General features: G+C 42.6%; 1 protein-coding gene across 2 annotated transcripts in view; it reads right to left on the bottom strand.

Moving 5' to 3' along the window:
- Positions 1–25,063, bottom strand: part of sgcd (sarcoglycan, delta (dystrophin-associated glycoprotein)) — a 281,116-nt gene that overhangs the window by 227,204 nt on the left and 28,849 nt on the right. The window contains exon 1 of one of the 2 annotated variants that reach the window (XM_037120240.1): positions 114–385. The exons of the other annotated variant lie outside the window; for it this stretch is intronic. The gene's annotated coding sequence lies outside the window, so the exon portion shown is untranslated. Of the gene's footprint in view, positions 1–113; positions 386–25,063 lie in introns of those variants that run through there. 2 annotated transcript variants of the gene reach the window in all.

Here is a 25,063-nt window from a genome sequence, read left to right as displayed (position 1 = left end):
ATTTTGCTGCATTTACTGTGTTTTTCAAATCAAGGATTAGTTTCACTGGATCGTGGAAACGCAGTCAATTAAGTGCAATTTACAAAAATCCAGTGACTCATGTAAACACTTACCTCTTCCCGGCCACTGTGCTGACGGAGCGCTGCAGAGGTGATGGTGGCACTTCCTTGAGGAGTTCTGTCATTTCAGCGGTGAAGCTCTGATGTTCGAAAGGCAATTTGGTCTCCGGAGAGAATTTGACCTCTGGAAAATCCAGAGGGAAAGTTTTTGGTTCTTTCAAACTTGTATAATCCCTTTTTACTCTGCGTGTATCTGCGGAGCGACACACTTCACAAAGTGTGGACTACAGAGAGTTTGTTGGATTCCACCGCTCATTTCGTTCTCTAATTTGATGTGATCTCTGGGACCTGATATAGACAGGTGGCTGCCTCACTTAATCACAGCCAATCACCTTAATCAGCCACAGGTGGAGTGAAATCAAGACACAATAGCATTCAGTGCATCTTGTGTGTGTGTGTGTGTGTGTGTGTGTGTGTGTGTGTGTGTGTGTGTGTGTGTGTGTGTGTGTGGATTGAACGCAATAAATAAAATCCATGTTAATATCCTGAACTACTGGAGCCTTAATTAACATTTCCACACATCTGTTATGTCAGGTGAATGTTGTCGATCGTGTTTTAGTTGATGCAAAGTTGTTTCAGTGGTGGAGTCCTTGGTTTGACGTAGTTGCTATTGTGTGCAGCTTAAAAAAAAAAAAGAAAAAACGAGTCATAATATATTGGAAATTTATGTTTTAATACCTGACGAAACCTCAGAAATATCAGCACAAAGTTTCATAGTTTCAGCAGGACAAATTAAAAATGGCATCAGGCAGGTGAAGCACAGCTCTGGATCTTTTCTGAGATCTCTGATGCTTCTGCCCACGTACTCTGAACATCAGAGTGTAGCCATGGGCTACTGCACACCTCTGGGGTTAAAGCCCACATGTAGATGTTAAATTTTCATCGCTGTCAGAGATCAACAGCTTTACGAACGTGTTCAAAGATTGTGTTTTAGCACTTCACTTTCGAGTTTGATCATTGAGGAGGAAAACCAACATCCAGTGAGAGATGTGCGAAACTGCTGCTGAATCTGAGCTCCGACCCTGTGAGGAGGAGGCGAGTGCTGCGTTTTTGAAGTACCATAACATCTGTTAACCACAAATTATGTATAATTTAAACCAGATACATTCATTTTATCATGGAGCGCTGCGGAAATGACTCCAAAAATCCACAAGCGATTTAACATTTTTGTCTCTAAGTCAATGTTTTTTTGGGTTAGATGTCTGAATGTAAGTCTGTGATAAACACGAGCTTAAGAGATGTTCATGTTTTGTTCAATGCCATAAAATACATCAGTATAGTAAATACACCACGTGAAAAGGCGGTTACTAGCAAGAGGCTAATTAAGTCTTTAGGGGTTGTTCGGTCCATTAAACATCAACATGGAAAAACAACTGAGACTCATTTATAGTCTGGTGTATAGTGCAGTGAGACACTTAGTGATGGTGACACGGAAGTCATGTGACCGTTGTGTAGTTGATTTACAGCTGTTACTGTGTGAAGAATGTCTTGCTGAGCAAAATGTTTAAGTACTTTGAAACTTGTGCAATCAAACAATCCCACAGACTTTGTGTTGAGGGAAACATGTTGGCCTACAAGAATATTTCATCCTTGCAGTACTACAACAGAAAAAAACAAAAGCAAGAAGGAAATCAAATGTTTGGGATACTTGCTTTCTGTCAGTCGACTAATACATTAACTGATTAAAAACTCTGAAACACACACGTGTCCTTAAGGACTCTGTAAGGACACTCCCACCCAGAGTTTAAAAGCCTGCGACTCCCCTCCAGTTAGTTAGAATTAAAGAAGCCTCTTGGATGAGAGGTGAAACATATCAAGACACTGAAACCAGTCCAGTTGCCGCTGATACAGCACCGAGATTTCACTATGACCTGGATGACTGAGAAGCTTCATCTACAGATTAACCAATTACTCACTGCAGCTCTACCGGGCTGCATCGATGAATGGTCAACAAAACTGAAGCATGTAAAAGTTTGTTTCTGACACTTGAATCAACCTGTTTATTCAACGGTGGTCCGTTTACCTTGAAGATACAGTTATCCAGGTAAAATTATACACACAGACTACAAATGAACATAATCCAGGCCCAGAGCTCAGAGCATGAATTTGTAAAGAATGCTACAACTCTGCGGCAAAATTCATATATTGCTAACAACGCATGTAATTCCCTCAAGAAGACATACATTATAGATGGAATATTTCTTGAAGGATAAAAACAACAAAACAAAACAAAACAAAAAAAACACAAGTGAGCTGACTTAAATACATCAATTATTCAGCCATTCTGACTGACAATCAGCAGAATATCAACAAATCTGTTATATAACAGCCATCTGCCGGCGCAATAGGTTTTTCTTTGAATTTTAGGAAGTTTACAAATGAAAAAAAATATATGAAACAGTCAAAAAACGTGCCAAAATGTGAGGCGGCCCACGGGACGGAAAGCATCTGCTCACAGAGATCAGCGCTCCACATCATCAAAACAACAACCAAATAATACAGCATGAGCCCCTCCAGCTGCTGCGGGTTATTCAATATCTTCTTCTGCCTCTCGCTGTGAAGTGTAGATAAATCTATAAGGTCCTGTAGCTGCTCAGGCAGAGGGAGAGTCACTGTCATGATTGTGGGCATCAATTGCAAAAAGTTCAGTACGTAATGAGCTCAGGACATCACAGAGAGTATCACACCAACACTGATCAGACGGGTGTTAGCTTAGCATCAGTCCGATTATCATTCGACCTGTGTGTTGATGTTGAGGGACGCAGGGAAGGCCGATCATTACTTTGTCATTTTTTTTCTCTACAGTTAAGATGCAGATATCGTCCACGGTGATGCTGCATCACATGTTTGTGGGCTCTGCTGAATAAAATCAGCCCAGTGCACCTGATCTGACAACGTAGTCTCGGCGTGTTTGAGCATAATGAATCCCTGTGAGACACGAGTTAGATACTGAAGGAGCGAGAGCCACATCCAGAATATCGCGCTGCTCTATATTTAGCAGATGCACAGCTTTACAGTTTAATGCTGCCAAGAATTTGAATCCAATTACAACATTTCTGTAAATTGATTAAACATGTATTTTTTTTATTGATTTATATTTTCTACTTTTCTTCGCTTTGCTACATTTCCATATTAATTTCCCCGGGACGCAGTTTTTCAGCCACGAGGTGCGCTCAGGTGTGCGGTAAGAACAGTCCTAATGCTCAGAAATCAATGTCAAGCAAAAATAATTCCATTTACTTCATTAAAATTTAATTTTATGGCTTCATAATCAAAGCTTTCCCCGTTAAGTTAATACGATTCGAGGCAAGTCAAGCAGCTCATTGTGTTTTCAGACGAGGCTTTGCTTGACATTTTCCAATAATCATTATGCCTGAGGGATCAGTTCTGGTGCTGGAATGTGAAGTGCTACCTGATGATGATGATGATGAGGATGATGAAGATGAAGATGATGAGGAGGAATTTGCAGGAAAATATTGCAATAAAATTGAAATTTAGAGAGAGCACAGCAACAGAAAACAGCTTGTAATACTGTATTCCATGACTTCATTAGCTCGTGGGTGGTAGAAGCTAGTGGAACGATATCGTGGGTCAGAGATGAGAGTTTGGACGTCAGCTGGCAAAAAAAAAAAACAACTTTATTTACATTTCCAAAACAGTGTGGCTGAGGTCAAACCATGCTCTCCCTTCTCCTCCTCCACCTCCAGATATAACAACGCAGCTGAGGGAGGTGTGGGTGGAGAACAACGGTCGCTGCTCTCTGATGTACCCTCACTTTTGACTGATCAAACAAATCCCCAGATCAATTCCACATGTTTCATACATATTGATCACGAACAAACCAACAAAACTTGATGACCTCTTCTCTGCTGGCTTTGGATTAAAATGATCAAATCCTTCTCAGAATATTTTGGAGGGGGTCTGCTGTAAACTCGCCTGACTACATGATGTGTATCGATCAAACCAGCTGCTATGGGTGCAGGCATACAGTAGCTTATCTTCTAGGACGAACACAGGGACTTTCTGGAATAATTTTCAAAGTCTTTGTTTGTTCTTCTACTGTCAAACGTTTGCTTTTCTTCTTGTTCTACAGTTTAATGTTTGATCTTGATGTATGTGCAGAGTCTGACACTAGGAGACTGTTTGCACATGTATTTACAAGTGAGATAGATATCAGAGCCAGAGAGCGTTATGTCAGCAAGGAAAGAAAAGTCCATAACGTGTAATGTAATAATGTCATTTGACATTGTAGTTAGAAAGATGAAGTAGCCAGCCGTGTCACAGCCTCCAAATCAATATCTAAAAACATATACATGTATATCCATATCTTCTGGAGTTTTTAATAAGGGAGAAGGAGAAAATGTTGAGGTAGTAATACATGTGTGGAGGGATCCTTAAGCTACAGCGTGAATGTCTTTTTTCGTCCGTATCAGCAGATGTGCTTCGGTCTTTCTAAATTACATGAAGCCAGAAGAGTAGAGTAACTGAGTCTAAGTGTGGCTGAGGTTTGAAGACAAACGACCGCAGGGAGATGTGAATCCACAGTGTTGCACTGAGCTCTCGGTGTTAGAAAATAAAACGTCCCGGGAGAAACCGCTTGCCACGCTACAGAGTCATTAATTCTGCATCATGACCTGCCTGTCTGCTGGCAGCAGCCGGGCAATGTGTATCCTGTGGCATCATTATATTAGGAGTCGGATCAGAACAGCAACAAATAACAGGGTGGTGGTGTCAGACGTGCCTCGTGTAGCTGTATGTGTGTGCGTGACGTCTGGCTTCCTTCAGCAAATCTGAAATTAAGACAAAATAAAAAAAAGAGGAAAACATCCTGAAGTCTGTGAAGTGATGCCATGATCTAAGAGGGTGAAGATGAATCCACAGAGCCTCAGAGGATTAACCTCATGTTTTTATGAAATCCTCACACTTCCTGAGAGGTGACCCATAATATTATTTCACACAATGTGGTTCTCAGGAAATAGAGAACAGAAGCAAAAAACCTGCAAGCTTTTTTACAAGAATATCTAGCTCGGTTCAAAGCACTTCCAAAAATGATAAAACCAAAAAATACAAGCCTACGCTGAGGATTAAAGGAAACCACCTACAGCAGGCAGTCATGTGAGCCGGACCAACATCAAGGAAACATAAAAAAAGTTACAGCCCACATAGATTATGAGTTTTATTCTTTCAGGCAGTAGTGAACTGATCCAGAAGTGACTCACTGTTTGTGCAGACATCTGTTCTCAAATGTATTGCTAATCTAATGTAAAGCGGAAGCCCCAGCAACATTTATGCACAGTAGATCTTTATGTCTTATGAGTTTTTACCTTTTCTTTAACATTTTAATACCTCTGCCAGGGCCCAGAAGTCCTTATCTGCATCAAAGAGATTCAAGCCACCGAAATACGCCTGATTTTAATGGGTGAAATGGGTGTAAATGTAAACTTCTAGTGAGAGAAAAAGCATCAAATGGCTCCTTACAGCTCATCAGGCATAATCCTAGTCTGTGGAAGCCTGGAGATCCCAACATAATTTGAAAATAACATCATCTAGATTGCTTTTTAAACCAAAATCTTCACTATAGCGGCTAGGCTAAAAGTGCTAGCACGGGCTTGATGGTATGTTTGAGGGTCTCAGTAACATTTTTTCAAATCAATTTGTAATCTCGCAGCTTCTGGACACTTTACAACAGACAAACTGTATTGGAGACATTTTATATAGCATGTATATTTTCCAGAAATGTTTTGTGGACTACGAAACATCACCATAATGACTGAATTGTTACCTGTGGGAGAACTGTTCCTTTAAATTGGGATTCAAAAACATTAAACGATTGACGGAGGCATTACTTTGTTTTTGCTTTTTTGGCACTTTTACATAAATTAGTGCCAGTTCAGAGTTTCCCAGTCATAATTACAAGACGTGAACTCTGTTTTTGACGGGAACTTTGGCAATTACAGCAACTACAAACAAACATTAAGGCATAAAGGGCTCGGTTCTGGCTCAGCCCACAGGAGGAAGCGCTGAGCCGAACCGTATTTTGTTCACATTTTAGTCATCAGAATTTGCAGGGAATTATTTGTAAATGACACAGTTAAAAATAGCAATTTATTAAAGCATAATTGAACACTATGGGACAATGTTTTTTTTGGGATCTGTTGAATTCTGTGATCTCAGCGGGGAAAGATTTCTTCCCTAGCTGTCTGAAAAGGTGCAGAGCTGCTGAACATGTGTCATCTGGACATGAATATTAAAACTGGGCTGAATTTGAAGTGAATTCAATATGAAGCACATCCTCACTTGTGATGCAGCTGCACAGCAACATGTGCTTATAGCAGAACGTTAATCTTCTAACATCGCTCTTATATCGCCTTTAATTTTGTGGTGTTTACAACTTTGCTATTAGTGATTCAGACAGCGACCACTTCGGCTCACAATTACAAAGGCTGCTTCATGAGTGAATCGTATCAAATTAAACACCAATTAGCCGTATGTGCCAGTTTTAATGGAGCTCTGACAATTAGCATATTTATGTGAGTTTCCGAGGCACCAAAAGGCAACTTAGAGATTCACCGCCAGCCTCTGTTAGTTATAAACTTATCATTTAGCAGCGAGATGAGTCTGAATATCACGAGGAAATCTGATTAGCAAAGAGAAGAAGCAGACAAAGTAAACAGTTAGAAGTTGATATTTTGTATCAGTGTCGCTGGGCGCAGAAGGTGGAAAGGAGCTAAACTGACACCAAGAGCGATTTGAGTGACCTGTAACTGTTCCAGAAGCAGTCAAGCTGTGGAATCCACACCAGCTCTGACCTTTGTGTGGCCCGTTACTTCTCTCACAACGGCTTCTTTTTCTCAGACAGGCAGCGTGATGAACTGACTGACTGATATCAAAAATCCTAACAAAATCACAGCCAGACATGGTTTGTGCCTCAGGTTAATGTCACAGGAAAAGAAATACCTACTGCACACTTCTTGCTCCAGATATACGACAGCTGAATGTTACCTCTTGAGTCTCTGGTGAACAGAAGTTTACTCACAGGAGCTGATTTCATCTTTGATCTCTGCTGGCCTTTTAAAATGACTTGGCATAGCAGAACAGTTTCTTCTCACAGTTCTGAGTGGTGTTTTTAGCAGTCAGACACTATGTCCAACATATAAAAATGTATTCAAGGCCTTCCAGTTGCTGTCTTTTTTGTCTTTTTGGAAGTGTCAAGTGTCAGATCAGTGAAGCATAAAGTCCTTGTTTTTTGTGACTTTCTGCAAAGTCTGAAAATAGTTGTAGTAAAGACGCGGAACATAACAACACAGGAGTCACGCGGTGCACCATACACCTTCTGTCCACCTGTACCTGATACGTTGTGGAGGAAGTGTAGGAATAGCATGTGTCCTGGACTGAACAATGTTACTAGTGAGGATAATGAGCAGTAATGAGGCTTTGATTGTATATAATGGTAAAGAAATCAGTAGTATGTAAACATATTTAGAGGGAGCTGGGGTTGGAAACAGACGATAACCTTTATTGATCTTTGTAGATATACTTAAAGGTTTACTGTCATGCTTAGCAAAGAGACCAACAGGGAGGTGGATCAATGGCAGAACTAGTAACTGGACTTAAAACTGGACTAAACTAATGAGGGGGTGAGGTGCGGGTGGAGTGAGGTGGAGAAACACAGAGGGGAATGAGTGGAGGAGACAAGGTGCTGATAAACTGCGAGAAAGAGGCTCATGCAGGGCAGGTGGGGAGGGGAAAGCAAGCAGAGGAACACAAGAACACAAGAACACAGGTGAGCAGGACGTGACACATGAGGATTTAATCATGAGGAAATTACTAACCAAAACCCAAACTATGACCGTGAAGGCTTCAGACTGCTGCACTACTCGTGTGAAAAAAAAAAAAAAAAAAAAGCCTTTTGTGGCTCCAGAGTAGGCTGGATGCAATCATGTAGTAATTGCCTCCAGTGATTCCCTTCAGTGGCCAAGTTGCATTGTGGGTAATGTAGTAATTACCCACAATGCTGGTGGGTAATGTCCTATAACACTGTTGTACTCAAATGGTCGCGGTCGACATAGAACCAGAGATATCTCCCTTTTTTTGTAGTTCTTCTTCCTTTTCAAAACCTGGCGCCCATATTACCCACAATGCAACTTAGCCACTCAGTGACATCACTGGTGGTATTAATCAGATTACACGTGGAATCTGTCTGCAAAACACTTTGTTCTACTACTTTTTTCACAAATGCAGTAGTACTGCTCAAAACCGGTGAACACACTTTAAGAAGTGCGAAATTAGTGGACTTTCCTTTTAAAAATGAATGTGAAGAACATGTAAAGTTGGACATCTGGTCATATGAATGTCTGGCTTCCTTGTAGACATATCTGTTTGGTGAGACAAGCAGGTGCTGGACATCTAAAATGCTCCACAAATGTGTGAATTACCTGTGAATGTCTAATATTTAGCAGCTCAGAGCCCACTGAGAGCCGCTCAGATTTCCCAGAGTCTCTTGTGCATGTACTGTGTGCTCCCATTAAACCAGCTGCAGCAGCCACTGAAACCTATTACTCCTAAAAAATGCTGCAAAATAGACCTCAGCAGACATATTGTTACACAAAACTCAAAACCTTTTCATAAACCACCGGTTGCCGGTTCATTGCCTCAGTGCCTTCCGGCAATTGAAAGAGCACAAAAAGATTTGATCAGCTCCTGGGAGTCGAGCAGCGGTGCAGCAGCGGTGAAAATGCGAGCCCCTCTCTGTCACAGCAATGGAGAGCTGGTTTCTTTTCCTAAGTTATGTGTGAGTGGTGCTATCAGCTCATCGGGGGAATAATACGGTCTTATCTGCAGACCGGCATCTTGAACGGGGCTAATCATCTACATCACATCTGTATTTTTTCAGCATGAATTCACATTTAAAGAGGAGATACTCATTTACTTGCGAGATTGGGTTTTAAGTGGCCACATCTCCGTTTTCACAGCAAACGCTCCGACTATACTTTGAAAATGACATGAAACTACATTTCCCCCCCGCCCCTCTCGCTCTAGCCTGAGGCAGAAGGAAACAAAACAGGCTTGAGATTGAGAAGTTTAAGCATCGCAAATTAGGTCCCGAACTCATTTGAGTATTCATTCAAGTGTGATGACATTTACATTTCAAATCCCAGTGTGTCAGAGGTGTGTTTTTCCTGACATTATTACTTACAGGAGAATACCAGAGGCTGATGTAAACAGACTGTGACTGACATGTCTGTGTATACTGTTTATTTCAGCATGAAGTGGTCAAAATGACATCCTGGTTTACCCGTCACGAGGACGACAACACAGGCTGTGAAAACATTTGCGTAGCGCCTGTTTATAGCTGGCGTTAGTAGCATTACTGGTGAGTCGCTCCAAGACAGTTCACACTTGGCATTAAGTCTCAGCATGCTTCTTCACTTCGCTCCATATGCACATAAACATGTACATCACTTGGATAAACAGACATAATGTTCTTACACAACAAATAAATAACGTAATGTGTATGAATAGGAGCTCGTAGACTATTCCCAGCTCAACAAAAGGAGACGTACTGTAGCCACAGAAGCAGTCAGGCTTGTACAGTGAAGCCTCAACAAACTGACACTTACTACAAGAGAGGAAAAAACTTTTTTGTATTTAATGCCAAATTCACAAGAAAGCCCAAATGATTTGTAACATACTGTAGCCATTTCAGAGAGGTTTTTTTTCCAGTGTCTCTTCACTCAAAAATTCCCCAAATTGCGTGTTTTTTTTAAAGGGAGTCTGGGGATACTGTAGTTACTGGTTTGATGGTGCAATCAGTGGAAACAAGCAGTGTGTTCACAAAACATCTGCTGCTAAGACTGGCAGGTAAGAGAGCCAAAACACACACATTTCATTTTCCACATGGACATCAGCCTGTCGTCCATTTCGGCCTCCTGTTGTGGATTCCTGCTGTTCCTGCTGACCTGGGACACGCGTTGGCGTCCTGTCACCATGACAACCATCATGCAATGACGCCGTTGTTGGGAGACACACACAAAACATCCACGGGCCAACTCGACAAGTGGCTTTCAGTGTTTGGATCACATAATGTGGAGCTTTTTCTGCCTGAATGAATAGTAGTGGTAGTGATGTCATCAGCGCTGTTTCATCTTCAGCCTGGAGACTAATAACGGCGGTCAGGGAGGGTGAAATGCCACATTCACATCATATAATTCAGACGGTCACGTCATCCTGCAGTTGTGACTTTGAGCTGGAGCATGCCACAGAATTAGCATGACCATAAACTGGTGGCAAATGGCGGCAATTAACTCTAATTCAGTCAATTTAGCCAATTAAAAATGAGCTATCTGATCTCGCTTTTTAACGAACCAATTATAATGGTTAATAGCCCATTATGACAGGCTCCCCAAGTTGTAATAATAGGAGGTTTTCCCACTCTTTGCATCCTTGAGCATGGCTTCAGTGCTGTTCAATAAATATTACAGGGACTATACGTAGGATCTATCTTACTGTAGCGTCACCTGCACCAGTGACTAAAAGTCAAGACAACTGCTGCATCAGTTCTTCCTGTTTATTGTTCGTGAGGAACAAGACTTTGTGTTTTTCATAGTTTTTGTTGAAAATGGGGAATTTATGATTGTTTTTATGGCAGCAATACCTTCCTATTCACACAGTCTGCAGCGGTGTTCATTTTTACATTCTAAGAAAGCCACCAGGCTCTCGGCTCAGGGAAGACTGAGCACACTAACAGCCGCGACGATGTGATGAAAGGACAGTAAAAACAAGCAACAACAGCGACTGGCAAACAACAATAACAGAAGCGACGCTCCATCTATCCTTGAACTGAGCTTTTCTTCAGGTTTCTCCCTCTGACTTTATGATGATTGAAGAGTGCAGATGCACCAAGGGAAAAGGCAAGATTAAACATTGCCAAAGACTGATCGCCTGCATAGAAGTGTTAACGCAAGTCATTTCTAAGAGAACTCACGGCTAAAAGCGACTAATTCAGAAGGCTGTTTCCTGACGAGACAAAAGCTTTCACTCCCTGCTGACAATAAAAGAGCCGCGCAAAGAACATGAGCGAGGGTTATCCTGCGAGGAGGAGGGCGTCTTTTGAAGAAGATGCTGATTAGTGGGAGGCTGACTTGACTCCATTGATTCTGCTGTGGCATCTGTGTTTTACATCTTGTGAACTTTGTTAGATTCCACACACAGATGTGTGATGTTGTTCTTTTAACTTTTAGCTAAAAGAAAACTGGCCCTTTGCTAAACTTGCTTCCAAATATCAAACAAAATGTAACACACAGTACGAAGTCGCATCGAAGCAAAGTGCAGCGTCGAGCCCAGGAGAAAAAAAAAAAAAAAAAAGATAAATGAAACTTCAACAAAAGTTCTAACTCACAATAAACCCTGAGCTCAGCTCCAGGAATGTGCGGACGCAGCCATTGTACCAGTCAAGTCCCAGATGTTACTGGCTACCTACCTGCACCTGCACTTTTGCTCTTTTTAAATGAGTTTTAATGAGTTTTAATGAGTTTGTATATTTTGCTGCATGTCAGTTGCTAGCAGCGATATATATACTGCCATAACTCTGCTGTGCAATGGGAAACCCGAGCCGCTGTCCATGGTGCTGAAGTAGACAGATATGCCGTGGTAATGGGTAATTGGTAAGTCCCGACTTTTTGTTAGTTTGATCTTGGATGTATAAAGTTCTCTCAACTATTTACCATAAGACTAACGTTTATACCATAGTGGTAATGTCACCTTCAGGATCAAAGTACTGCCTAAAACAGACCCCAAGACCAAACAGGTCACAGAGGTGGGAAGTATCCTGGTTACACTGTCACGGGTGTCACTTTCTTCGTCCAAGTGGATTTTGCAATACTGACATTACAGTCAATTGTTTTTGTCATATTAGAAATAATGGTGGTGTGATAACATGCAGTTAAAGGACTAAACACGTACTCATGGAACCAGAATCACATCCTGTAATTACTGTTCTCCTTGCTAACACCGGCTTCGGTAACAAAAACACATGGAAGGAACAAACAAAGCATCCCAATCGTCTTCATGCACTCCCAACATCAGAGGAAGTGACAACAGAGCGGATTGACATTGTTCTGTATTGTTGATGGAAACATCCCCACGACTACTCTGATTGGCTCTGTGTTTGGAATCATTTTCTTTGGACTGTTGTTTCTTATCAAGGACAAACCATGAAGCCATGAATGAAAACAGGATGCAGTTTGAAACTCAAACTCTGTATCTGGCTGGAGCCACATGTTGAAGTATTTAGTATGAAGGGACAGTCAGGAGCAACTGTGTTACTAAATGTACTTCAGTGTCCTAATGACAACCACACTAACGCTGTAAAATGACACCATATGTAATGTATAGAAAAACCAACTAATAGTTTATAAAAAATCTTTACTGACACATAGCGATATGGAAATATACTTCACACACTTGACTTACACTTGACTTACGTCTTGAATACGAGTAACTTGAGGCAGATTAGCGCTCGCTGAAAAGTGGAATCTGAAGTGACAAGAGTCCAAAAGAAAAAATCCTTATCACCTCTGTGTTTATGCAGGGCTTCAAACTGAACAGCCTGCGATAATTCACTCCACTAGAAAAAAAAAAAAAAAAAAAATGACACTACTTAGCATTCAAAAGACCCACACCAGCAGATAACGCCCCCTTATCACTGGACCGGGATGTAACACAGTTGAACTGTATTAAATTATTCTGCCTTTTTTTTGCCCTAAGAAAATATTAGCATTTTAGATAAATTACTGAACCACAGCTTTTATCTCACTCCTCAGAAGTTATTATTTAACACGCTGCCTCTCAGTTTGGGGACAGAAATAAGCAATGATAATGGACGGCGCTTTATAATTCACCCTGAGGGTTGTAGAACGACTTTATGACAAGGGGCTTTCCTTCCAGACGACCATCAGGCGCCAGAGTGTTAGAGGTCTTTAATCAAAATTTACTGGAGTGTCCAGTTATACGAGCAATTTTACTGATGCATTAGCAAAAAAAGATGAACGTCTTCATTCAAACAGAGTTGAGGGATGTTGGAGTGACCCTGCCCAGGGAGGCCTGTAATTGAAGCTACAAAAACAGATGCTAGGACAAAGAGGAGAGCGTTTGATACCGAGATGCCGTCCTGATCAGCCACATCAAGGGTTCCCCAGCAGAAAGGCAATCGATCCAGGATTCGCTTTATGTTTTTTTGTCAAACGTCGATTGATTCTCTTCTTTCTGAGGAAGGCGGTTGTACCCCTTGAGTAAAAATGTGTCAGCAGTGCCAGAAATTCATTCCTTTTTTTATCCCAGAAAGCAAATAAACACCTTTTCATCACATGTGGCTCTCACAAGAACGGACAATGTGTTGCAGTGCATCACATTCTGGACCGGTTCCGTGCCACAGGCTTTGTCTGCTTGTGAGTCCGAATACATAATGGCAATGTGCTGAGAGCATGTCAACCAAAAAGTGTTTTTCTTGCCCTACAGTCACCTAAGGAGGATAAAACATTTCAAAATACCCTTTCTGGTGTTTCCTACCCCTTGTTACGAGGGCGCCATGGCCCCTCAGAAGAGTCACAAGGGGTAATGGTTGAAATCTCTTTTTGTCATGACCCTGGTTTCTCTTGTTCTGTTATTTTTTCCTGTTATATTTTAAAATTGTGCCCTCATGTGTCATGTGTTGCTTTTCACTTCCTCTGTCTCTGTGATTTCCCTACATCCAGTGTTTGTTCTGTTCCTTTCCTCACAGTATGCACTAGTTTGATGTTCCTTGCGTTTTCATGGATTTCTATGTTTGCACTTAATTCCTGAATCCTGTCTGCCTCGCGGGTGTTTCCGCAATTTAGTCCCACTCTTCTCTTGTAACTACTTCACATTTACCAAGTAGTGACCAAGTACCAAGAGCAGAAACTTCACTGCTGGACTTTTGGAAGTAAGACAGCACACGTGTTCCATTTCTATCATTGACAGCCAGTGATTTCATGGCTGTGCTTCTTTATTTAGACAAAATACAATAGTAGTAGATGAATGGACAAGTCCACAAATGGTTTACTAATGGTGGGTCAGTCAGGAAGCCGTTGACTCCCTGCCAGGTCTGCCTTCACCCCATCCAACAGGACATTCTGATCTTACATGATCCCAGATGAGATGATATAATTAAATATACCCAACACTCAGCCGCTGGTATCAAACAGACCCCCCAAAAAACCCACACAACACCCTGAGCGCCTGCAGTAATGGCTTCGAAAACAGCCCACTATTCTGCTACGTAATGACCCATGAAGGAACCCTTCTGTGAGCCAGTTGCTATATCTAGCCGATGGCTTTTGGCCTGCTCATGAAATGTGGTCTGACACTGACGGAGTGGGACAGGTGGCAGAGGCTGAGAGGAACACATGCCAAGCCTGACGCCTCTCGCTGCTTTCGCAGCCGAGATGCGTCCAGCACTCTGTGACGGAAAAGTCAGAGCTGCCGAGGGGTCGCCGGAGTTCTTCCAGGTCACCTCTCGATGCCGAAGCAACAGGGCCTGAAACTTGGTGTCTGGAAGTTAATTTGCCATTCATTTGTCCGGCAGGGAGTTTGATCATTAGTCGTAACGGTGCAAGTTTGATTTACCTAAAGCTGATAATTGTGGAGCGACTACATATGCTCCTGCACATCACGTTAGCCAGTCAATCCATCAAGATGGTACCCTCAGCAGCCGGCCGCCACACGGAGGTTCTGCAGTGCTGCCACGCTGTCGTGCGTCATCATGGAGGTCCAGGATTAGCTGTGTGACATACTTCAGTGTAACACAGCCCAGTCACCAGAATAAAATGTTTGCATCACACATTTCTGCAAACTACGGACATGTTAAATGTGTACTTTTCATTTGTATCACATCAATCTTCCTGCAGTACAGGTCAGTTAAGTGACATGTCTACGAGCTGACACTGTGAGGAGGAGAAGGGGATATTGGTGCTGTGACAGTTCGGTGAGTCAATGCAGTACGAAATAAGAGAAGCTCCTCTGTTCCTGAATCTGTGTGTTGAGGAACAGTGTAATGGTGTCAATGTGAAGAAGAAGGCCAACGTCAACGCGAAGTATCACACGTCCAGACTACTTCCAGCTCTTTCTCCTCCGACTCTGACCTCCACCTTCACTGTCATCCTCCTCATTTCCTTTGCGACAGTGTTGTTACGTGTTCTGCAGAGAGCTTTCATCACTATGGCGACAACTGAGGCTCGGTGAGCCGTTGACCGGCCGTGGGTCATCTTATCACCTCGTCCGTCTGTCCGCTGGGTCTGTTTGGTGTCAGTGCCGGACTAAAATTAATTTAGTGATGTCGGGTGTCACATCTATCTGGCTGAGAGAGAAAAAAAATGACAAGGATGAAGTGACTGCTGCTTTGTACAGATTAGAGGGTGGGGAACAAGAGCGGCAGCACACATTTCAATGAACACTGTATTGATGCCTGAATGAAACTTTGCACCTGTGTAATGTAATGTGTCTCAGAAATGTTTCAAGCTATTACAGTTTTATCCTACAGCCTTGTCTGAGATTGCCTTGACCTCACTGTTTGAAAGGCCTGCCTCTTATTTTGGAAGATGAATCCTGTATTATGTAAAAAAGCTTGGTGTGGGTTGGTTTATGTGTTTTGAGCAAAGGGAAAACATTTAAGCTGAAGCGAACGGCATGATGAGCAGTTACAGCGCGGCAACTGCAATTATGATCTCTGAGAGTGACTCTGCGCCGTGCAGACATCTCGCTCACTCCCGCTGAGGAACCACTACAGGTATCACATTGATTACAATACGGAAACATGTCACTCAACACAACACATTGTCTCGTGTTGTCTCTCGTGATATGTTTTTTAATAGTTATTGGACAAACAACACGGCTCTGAAGGCACACAGGCGTTCATCACTGCGGTGACACAAACAACACTCGTCAGCAGGATGAATGTTTTAGTGTTCACTTTCTTCGGGGGGTTGTCATTACTAATAAAATATAAAATAACAGATGTGTTGCCTCTTCCCTCACACATCGGCCCGTCGTAAACACATGCATGCACATGACCTGTAGACTAGCAATAGTCGCAGAGAGACACAACTTAAGGGTACGTTGGCTGCATTCAGGACTTGAACCGGCCACTTTCTGGTTTCCCAGTTGAACTGTGTATGAAACACAAGATTTGGATGCAAATCCAACATCCCGGTGGGGCCACGACCTGTCTAGCTGCTGCTGTAACTAGTAATCGTGCATTTTCATCTGCTGATCTCTGAGAAGAAAAACAAAAACCTGACAAAGAAACTAATAATCTAAAAGAGGTCTGTAGGCTTCATCACTTGTTCGTCCACCCTGGAAATATGTGAATATGTGCCAGAAACTCCTGCTATTATTTTATTTTAATAGCTGTGCAAAAGCATCAGAAACCTTTCAACATCCTCCTCAGAGGCGGTGAGCTATTCAACCACCCTACTGAAATTACTGCATGTTCTAATGTCATATAACATAAAGTTATTAATAAGCGCCATTAACAGTGACTCAGTCCATGAATGAATGTACAGCCACACTGCAAGTCTATATCAAGCTCGCACTTCTCACGTATGACTGATCCGTTTCATTGGAGCATCCAGTGGAGCATCAGGCCGTTTACTGTTAACCGTAATACCCAGCCAGGCAATGCATGTCCATCTGTCCTCATCACAGGTTGGTTCATGATGTTACTGAGTCGATGACATGTGTGTCGAATGTATCTGAATCAAACAAGCGCTTTTATAAAGTTGTAACTACAGTTTTTACTGTGAAAAATAAAGCCCCAACTATAAAACACCTGCTTTTAGGATGGAGTTTGGTTTACCGGTCTGTTCACTCGACAGTCCACTGGGAGCAAAGGGCATTTTAATGTTTCTAATACACATAAACTGAGCTGATCTACCTTCTAATAATGAAACATGCAAACATCATGAGGTAACAGTGGAAGTGGAGCTAAACCGACCTGTTTCCATCTCCTCTCAGCTCGGAGTCAACAGTCACGTAATTAAGCACGGCTGTCAGAAAGGAGACAGCAGTTCTGCTTCGCCACAGCGATGTGATTAGTTTACAATGAAGTCACATTGGACAGATCATAAAACTGCAGAAGATGAAAAATGACCTGGACATTCAGCAAGGTAGTTGTGTGTGTCAGGTTCGTCCACTGTGATGGAGACTGAAAGGACACATCATCCACAATTTCTTCATTTTAGTTAGAATTTGTTCCAAATCAAATGTTTTTTGGTCACGACTCATCTCATAGTTGTCTGGTTGGTTTGAGGCTGTAAACTCTTCATATAAGGATTTTCTTCAATGTCAGTGGTGAGAATTATGGAGAAATTCACTTCTGGTGGCAGACCTGGTCCAAAAGTGTCACTGTGGAGCTGTATAGCATTTTTGTTTGTTTCCGAAAAAAATGCTCGGCATACGTACGGATCGAGACAAACCTGGCCTGTAAAGCAGGACAATGTGTTTTTGTCATTTTAGATGTACCGATTATGAAATAACAATTGTGAAATTGCTGCTAGATTTGAATTAGTAAAATAAACCAAACATTGAGCTCAAAAAGCTTTTTTTTTTTTCTCTGCTGACATCATCCTTTGTGCTGTATTCCCTTCTCAGATTTGCCAGAATTACGTCTACAATGCAACAGTTTGTCACTCATGAATGATTCATGCAGCAGCCGCAGTTCCTAATTCGAGGTTGATGTCAGGCCGATCTGTTTACTGGACGGTGATATGACTTTGAATGCTGTTCCAGTCATGTCTGCAAATCAGCCTACATCCTCACAGCGAGTCAGTCACACTGGAGTGAAAGCTGAACAGTGAGAGTTCAAGGATGACGGCGACAAGGTGGCATTTCACCAGCGACACTGATGCTTATTTTGTTCTAACTTCAGCAGATATTAAAGCGGACCGAGTCTGTGCAGAAACACTGAGAAGTGCCATTAAACAGAGAGCGGGTTCACTGAGAGGATACAGTTCATCAACAATGCAGAAGTCTTTAGCAGATGACTCAGAGTGGGAAATAGATGGAGGGGAAAACACGAGAGGAAAGGGAGCTGCCGAGCATTGTTTCCCGCCCGCATTCAGACAAGGCGAACATGTCCGCCCCCCGTGTGTGAATTCCATGTCAGCCAGAGGATATGACAGGTCCTCTGATAGAGACGCCGAGCTGCTGTGAGTGTGCATGACATTTTTCATGATTTAAGCCTTGTTTCTCCTACTTTAAAAAAAAAAAAAACAGAAGAAGCGCAAATCAAACTGTCACCACGAGCGACAGAAGACAGATATGAGTGATACGAGCGGCGGGTCTGTCAGACGGTACCTGCAGCTCGGATTTTTAATTAGCTCCTGGCTTACAAGATAAACAAACAAATTAAGAATCTCGCCACTTGTGTGACATTCCCATGCAAAATTAATGCCGTGCCTGTCTCAGAGAAACAGGCAGTAGTCGGGCTAATTAATATTTCAGGTTTAAGCAGCATGAGGATGTTGGGAAAGTTGTGAAGACATGAATTCAACCAAAAAGGGCTGCGTGTTGTTGATGCTGCCCGCAACAGATCATCCTGTGCAGATAATAAAAAGACAATTACAACAAGAGATATAGCAACTGAATAATGTATCTTAATGGCCTCATCTTGTCAAATCCAGTTGTGTCGTTAGGGCTTAATTAGCTTTCTGATTATTGTTTCTCTAGAATGCATAGTTACAATCCATCCCCTCCAAGGCTAACAAAAGCAGAATCTGAACCTGACTCTGGAGCGCGGCGCATTATTATGTATTCAAACTACATCATTTTGTAAAACAAGCATATTTATCATTCCCCAACGGGTGAGAGCAAACTAAAGCTATTGGAAAAACAAGCCTCCCTTGAACCTCGGAGACTGAGGCGGGCGCAGCAACGCTCGGCAGTGTTGAATCTGAAATTATCTTTTTTTTTTCTTTTGTCCTAACAATGAGGAAGAAAAAAAACTCCAAAACACAAACAAAATTACACAACTAACACCAGACGGCAGCTAAACCATGTTTTTGTTTGAAAATGAAATGTTGCTCCGTCTCCCAGCAGGCCACACGCTCAAGATTTACAAACACAAATCCAACATAATTAGTAAATCCAGAAATATTAACTTGTGCAGCAGCAGCTGTGGCCGCGGTTCTGTTTGCCAGACACAAAATGGCACCGAAGGGCGTCTGTGGTCCATTTAATTGTAGAGGATTAGGGTGTTCGCTTAAAGGCAACACCAGAAATGAACCTGTCATTCAGTACTGAATCAGCAAGTACTCTGACTCTGAGCAGGGATCCGACTTTGACGTCAACATTCATCCTGACATGACGTCCACCAGGATGTTTCAGTCTGTGTACTGACAGCTGGAGGGGGAGGGGGTTCTTATAAAGGCCCTCATGTATTAGCTCTGTAACATTGTATATATCATTGATTATTCAATGACAAAACATTAAAACACAACATGACAAAAATTAACCTATCAGATTTTTGAAAAAAAAATGTAAATAAAACACAACATGAATATTTGTAGGTACTTGATGTGACACGTAATGCTAATACTAGCTGAATGCTACATTTAATTATTTAATTTCAAAGTATGAACTGAATATGAATTCTGCTGAACGGCGGTCACTGTGGTCACATGGGTGACAGGATGATGGCACATTGAATTTCTCTTTTTTCTGTGTGTTGGTGTTGCTGATCTTGCTTGTTTTGTGAGGATCGCAGCATGAACGTGTTAAAAGCTAACCACCAATTCTACACATCCAGTTTCTAAAAAAGTGGGATGGGATGGCGGCTGCCCTGTACTACAACCTAAAGTGTCAGTTTTTGATGAGCTGGGAGTGAGACTCAAAGATCAGTGTTTCTTCGTCCTTTAACAGTGTGTGCACAGGTCTCAGGGATTACTGCTGTTTGTGTAAATAAAGCAGTTTAAAGCCTTTTTATGGCTCCAGAGGAAACACCTTCACACCTCCTTAGTTTACACTGAACCAAGCAGCGCCAGCAGAACACTACGGCTCTGTTGCTGCCTCAGGATCTAAGTAACTAAGTTGCATCGTGGGTAATGTTGGTAACCGTAACAAGAGGCAGACCTCTCTGCTCAAAGCTAACAGCTCACATTAACTGCAATAACAGACCAAGTTCTGATGTGGGTGAAAAACTCCTGATGTGGGCTGAATTGAGTTTTCTTGCTCATGAATTTAACTTTAATTTCAGCGTGACTGAACAGTGATCTGAGCAAAACAAATATCTCCATTAGGTACTCAAGGTAGAGTTAAGACATCAAACCATGCACTGAAAACTGTCTGAGTCTGATCTGAAAGTTAACATATAAGAAGAATTAAGAGCCATAGCAGACAGACATGTGGCCTTGCAGACAGACCGTCCAAAGGACCCAGCAGGGTAACACGCTGATCATATTCTTTCTACCCGACAGTTTGACAATCATCTCCTGACCTGTGGCGCGTCAGCATCGCCCTCACACATCTTTCCTGCCAGCTGCTAATTAAGCACAACACCCTCGATATGAAAACACTGCAGATTGGCCGTTTGGGACGGCGGACGGGCCGACGAGACAGCTGACTGTTCAGAGCGTTTTCTGTCACAGCAGAGGAGAGCTGGTCCTTCAGTCCATCAGGGAGGCAGGGAGGACGTGTCAGCGCCCGCTAATGTCGGATAGCTTGTCGACTCTGCGGGGGTGGAGGGGCGCCTGCCAAGTGGAAGCTCGACCTCGTCTAAAGGGGATCTTGTAGGGTCATTAGCTGAAATAATTGATTATTTATAGTCAGATCAGAGATGCCCTTGATAGCCGGTGCAAGGGGTGGACGATTGCTCAGCTGGCCTGTGGCAGTGTATAAATCAAACTGTGTTTTCTTTATTTTTTTAATCAGGGACCGACTGCCGAGCTGAATTGAGAAGTAGGAGGCGGAGTTAATGATGCCAACAGATGTGGGTTAAGCAGAGAGGGTGGATAAAATTTACTGCCGTTCGTTAGAATTCCAAATTGGTCACAGCTAAACAGAAATGAGTAAATAAAGAAGTAATTTAGCAAAAATGCATATATCGTCTCAGAGTGTCCCTCTGCTTTTTGATTTGAACTAGTAAAAGTGGTTATAAGCAATGAAACCTGAGAAAATTCAACATCAAGATTCTCAGAACCACATTACCTCGTTTGTCTTTATACTCAGTTATGTTCAGTTATGAGGTTAATAAAAGATGTCGGGCTGCGTTTTTACACCAGAAGTCATCAAGTATGTGAATGACGTGTGTCACATAACTTTCTGAAGTAAGTAACTCAACTTTCGAGGATGTTTCTGAATGAAATGTCATATTTCTTGGTACATTTGCATTGATCCCATATTTTTTACGCACTTCTGGTACGAGCTGTTTTAGATGGTTTGCACTTTGCTCCTTAGGGAAGGGACATTTTGTGCTTCTTAAGTGTGCTTCTGACTTTGTAGCAACAGTTTGGGGAAGACCCAGTTCTGTTTTATGACCATAGGATGTTTCCAACAACACATTAAATACAGATGGAGGGTGGAAGAGAAGAGCAGAATTGACGCAATGGAGGACAGTTGTCAGACAGTTGTATCGGTGCTCAGGTACAAAGGTGCGCTCCAGCAAAGACATTTAGAAAAAAGCTACATAGCAGCTGGAACGTTACATCTGATGAAGTATTAACCAACCCCTCTCAGACAGCAGAGCAACCGTAAACTACGCCAACAGGTGTTCCTTCTTCAGGTTAAAGATAAAATGTTCCTGTCTTATTTAATGGCAGTTCACCTCTGTGTCTCCTGACAACATCTGGTTAGGGCAGCTGTACTGATAACGCTTCTTTTGTCTCCAGTGTAACCAAAGCCAACAGACTACAGTGTTTTCACTTGTTCTCCTTCATCAGGCTTCAATAAATGCTTCTCTGTAAAACATCAGAGTCTCCTGATCTTTTAATAAGTTGACCATTTCTCAAGAATTCCTCCACAACAGCCATTTTAAGAGACTGTGATACTACTTTATACGCACCACTGCATGTATCACTGTGTGTTACGACTCACTGTCCTCCCTCCATCTGCGGTGTGAGACACATAAAACGTGACTGACCCGACATCACATGCAAACAAGCTCTTCTCCAGCACACAAAGCTAAGCACCTGACTGAACTGGAATGCCTGTCTGAAAGTCAGAGCTTATCAACCATTACCAGTGACAACGACCTCATTAATGCTTTTTGCTGCTGAATGGGAATAAATCCCTGCAGCCAGGAACCAAAAAACCTCCCCAGAATAACCAAAGCTGTCATAGCAGATTATTAATGAGAGTGGGCTTGACAGGACATGTTCAACAATCACATTTGGTTGCAGTGTTCATTTGTCCAAATACTTCTGGCCAGCATTTATTTTCCATTGTATTCTACTATCTAAAAACAGAAGAAAAAAAAAATCCCATTAAAATAATCTTTTGAAACACATCTACGGCCCTGCAGCAGTTGTCTGCGTGCGTCTGGCCTCTTGGTTTTTCACCCAGCTCGTCAACATCCTACTGAAGACCAGAGAAAAACAGCCAGGAGAAGACGGAGTGGAGAGGAGGCACTGCGCTATCTCAGGCCTCAGCATGATTTTAAACGACACCATTAAACGAGGTCGTAATTCTCATTTTATCTGGACCCTGCGAGCGCGCCGGAATGATGACCTCCCGGAGCGCTCGCGATGCCGGACGCTCGGACTCGGCAAAGAGAGACAGCAGGGAGCTGAAAATTAATGCAGATAGCCGGAGGGCGCCGTTATTAGGGGGCAGAGACGGCCTGTTCCAGTCCATTGTAGGTGAGGACCCCCCAGCAGCAGGATGTGGTTTATGTCAGGTCAGGTTATTTCAGACAAGATGAATAAAACATCAGCTGGTTTCCACTGTGGGGCCAAGTTGGAGCTGATCAGGCCGCAGCCAAATCCAATGTCAAATAATGTCAGTAACACAGAGTCAACAGCTCTCACTGACGAGCCAGAGAACGATGCTGCTCTCCGTTCACTGCCGAACACAACTCTACTGTATCTTTGTCTGTCAATCTATCTTTATTATACATAAATCTATAAATTACTGTTACAGTTAATTGATCAGTAAATAGTGAAAAGTTTCCAGAGCTTCAACTGATGTTTTCAAAATGCCTGTTTTCTCAGTCCAGCCTTCAAAGATAATCCGCTTATAACGACGGAAACAACATCTGAGAGGCCAGCACACGCAAATATTTGTCAAAATTCTGTCAGCAAATTGGTTTTATGTCAATCAGCAAATTGATTATCTTTATTAATTGACCATTTGATCACACAGATCACTGTGGAGTGATGCACTTTGTATGACTCACACATGCACTTGCAGCAGTACTATAAAAACATATGAAAACTATGAAAACACTCTGCACAGGTTCAAGGAGACCTCGTGTCAATCGCAAGCCAACTTTGTGGAGATAGAACTAGGTGTTTTAAGCCAAACCATGATCGTCTCCTGTCCCTATCAACTGGTTTGTGTGCCTTAACACAACCAAGTTCTGTGGTTTGCTGAAAATGACAACATTTATTCTTGGAATTGGGTTGTTTCACTGCTTCATTTGAACAAACCCGTCTGTCCCTCTCTGTCCACCAGCGAATCGTGAGCTCTGCTCTGGACACAAAACATCAGCAGGCACAGCCGGTCTCAAGGTCAGGAACACATGAAAGTGTCGGATTGATCCTGGCACTGGTCATCGCACCTCCACACAGAAACAGAGCCTGTAGACTGTATTTCAACATGTTGGCCTCTGGGTGTACATTGTTTTAGGTAAGTGCATGGCTGACATAACTGGCTCATCACTATTCTGCATTCATAGCTCGAAGGCTTCCCAGGTCCACTGCCACGTTTATTTTGGAGAACAAAGGTTCACTTTAAGGTTGAACAACACGAATAACACGACCACTGACCCGACCCGACCAAACCCGACCTGCTGGCTCACCGCAGAGGAAATGAAGGAGGGGCAAGGGTGTGTGTGTGTGTGTGTGTGTTTGTGTTTGTTTTTTTTTCCACTTTACCCATCCAGACTTATCCTGCCATCCAAAATTTGAACAAAACCTGTAAAAGGACAATTCACGCCCAAAATCCTCTTACCTGAAGTGCTATTTATCTTTTAAAATGATTTTGTTGTGAGATTTGGAGATAAACTTTAAATCACTGTGTCTTTGCAGTGATCCTGACACAGTTACCCAAGAACAGACCTTGCAGAGAGCGGCTTCATGTAGGAACTACTTTCTTTCAGTATCACAATGCTACAGGAAGTGAGCATCTATTCATTGACAAGGGGCTAGCTAACTAAGCTATCTTAGCAAGCTAACAGGAAGTGCCAAATGCCATTACTGTTTGCACCCTGCACAAGCCTCTTGCTGGCTTCTGTGCAGTGCTCTAGTGTAGTTTGGTTTCTCACCAGGCTCTTGTTCTTTGGAGTGGACACGCACACCTTCAGTGGATCTTGACGTGAGGAGACAGCGCCCGCCGAGTCGCTGCAGATAATTAAACTGTGACCTTTAACAGCAGACGGACAGACGGACGGGTCTCACTCATGCAGGGACGCTACATGGAAGGTGCATTAAAGGACACACACAAGTTCACAAACAAGTCTCAATGTTCATGCAACACTATGAATGCATATACGCAGGGTTGTGCATCCGTGCACACACACACGTACGCACTGCAGCCCTCCTCCAGTCCTCTCGCTGTTGTCTCCTGACAGCATTTGTTCTTTTTTTTCTACCATTGTCTAACCTGTCAAGCCCTGCCAAAAAATGTTTTCTGCCTCCCTGTGGCTCTGTGCACACAGACACTACCTTCCAATTATCTGAAGAGAGGCAGACAGAAAACTGGGTTGATAAATCTGAAGA

The sequence above is a fragment of the Acanthopagrus latus genome, chromosome 13, assembly GCF_904848185.1.
Source record: "Acanthopagrus latus isolate v.2019 chromosome 13, fAcaLat1.1, whole genome shotgun sequence".
Classification (NCBI taxonomy): domain Eukaryota; kingdom Metazoa; phylum Chordata; class Actinopteri; order Spariformes; family Sparidae; genus Acanthopagrus; species Acanthopagrus latus.
The sequence above is the reverse complement of the archived record's forward strand: the minus strand, read 5'-3'. Positions and strand labels throughout refer to the sequence as shown.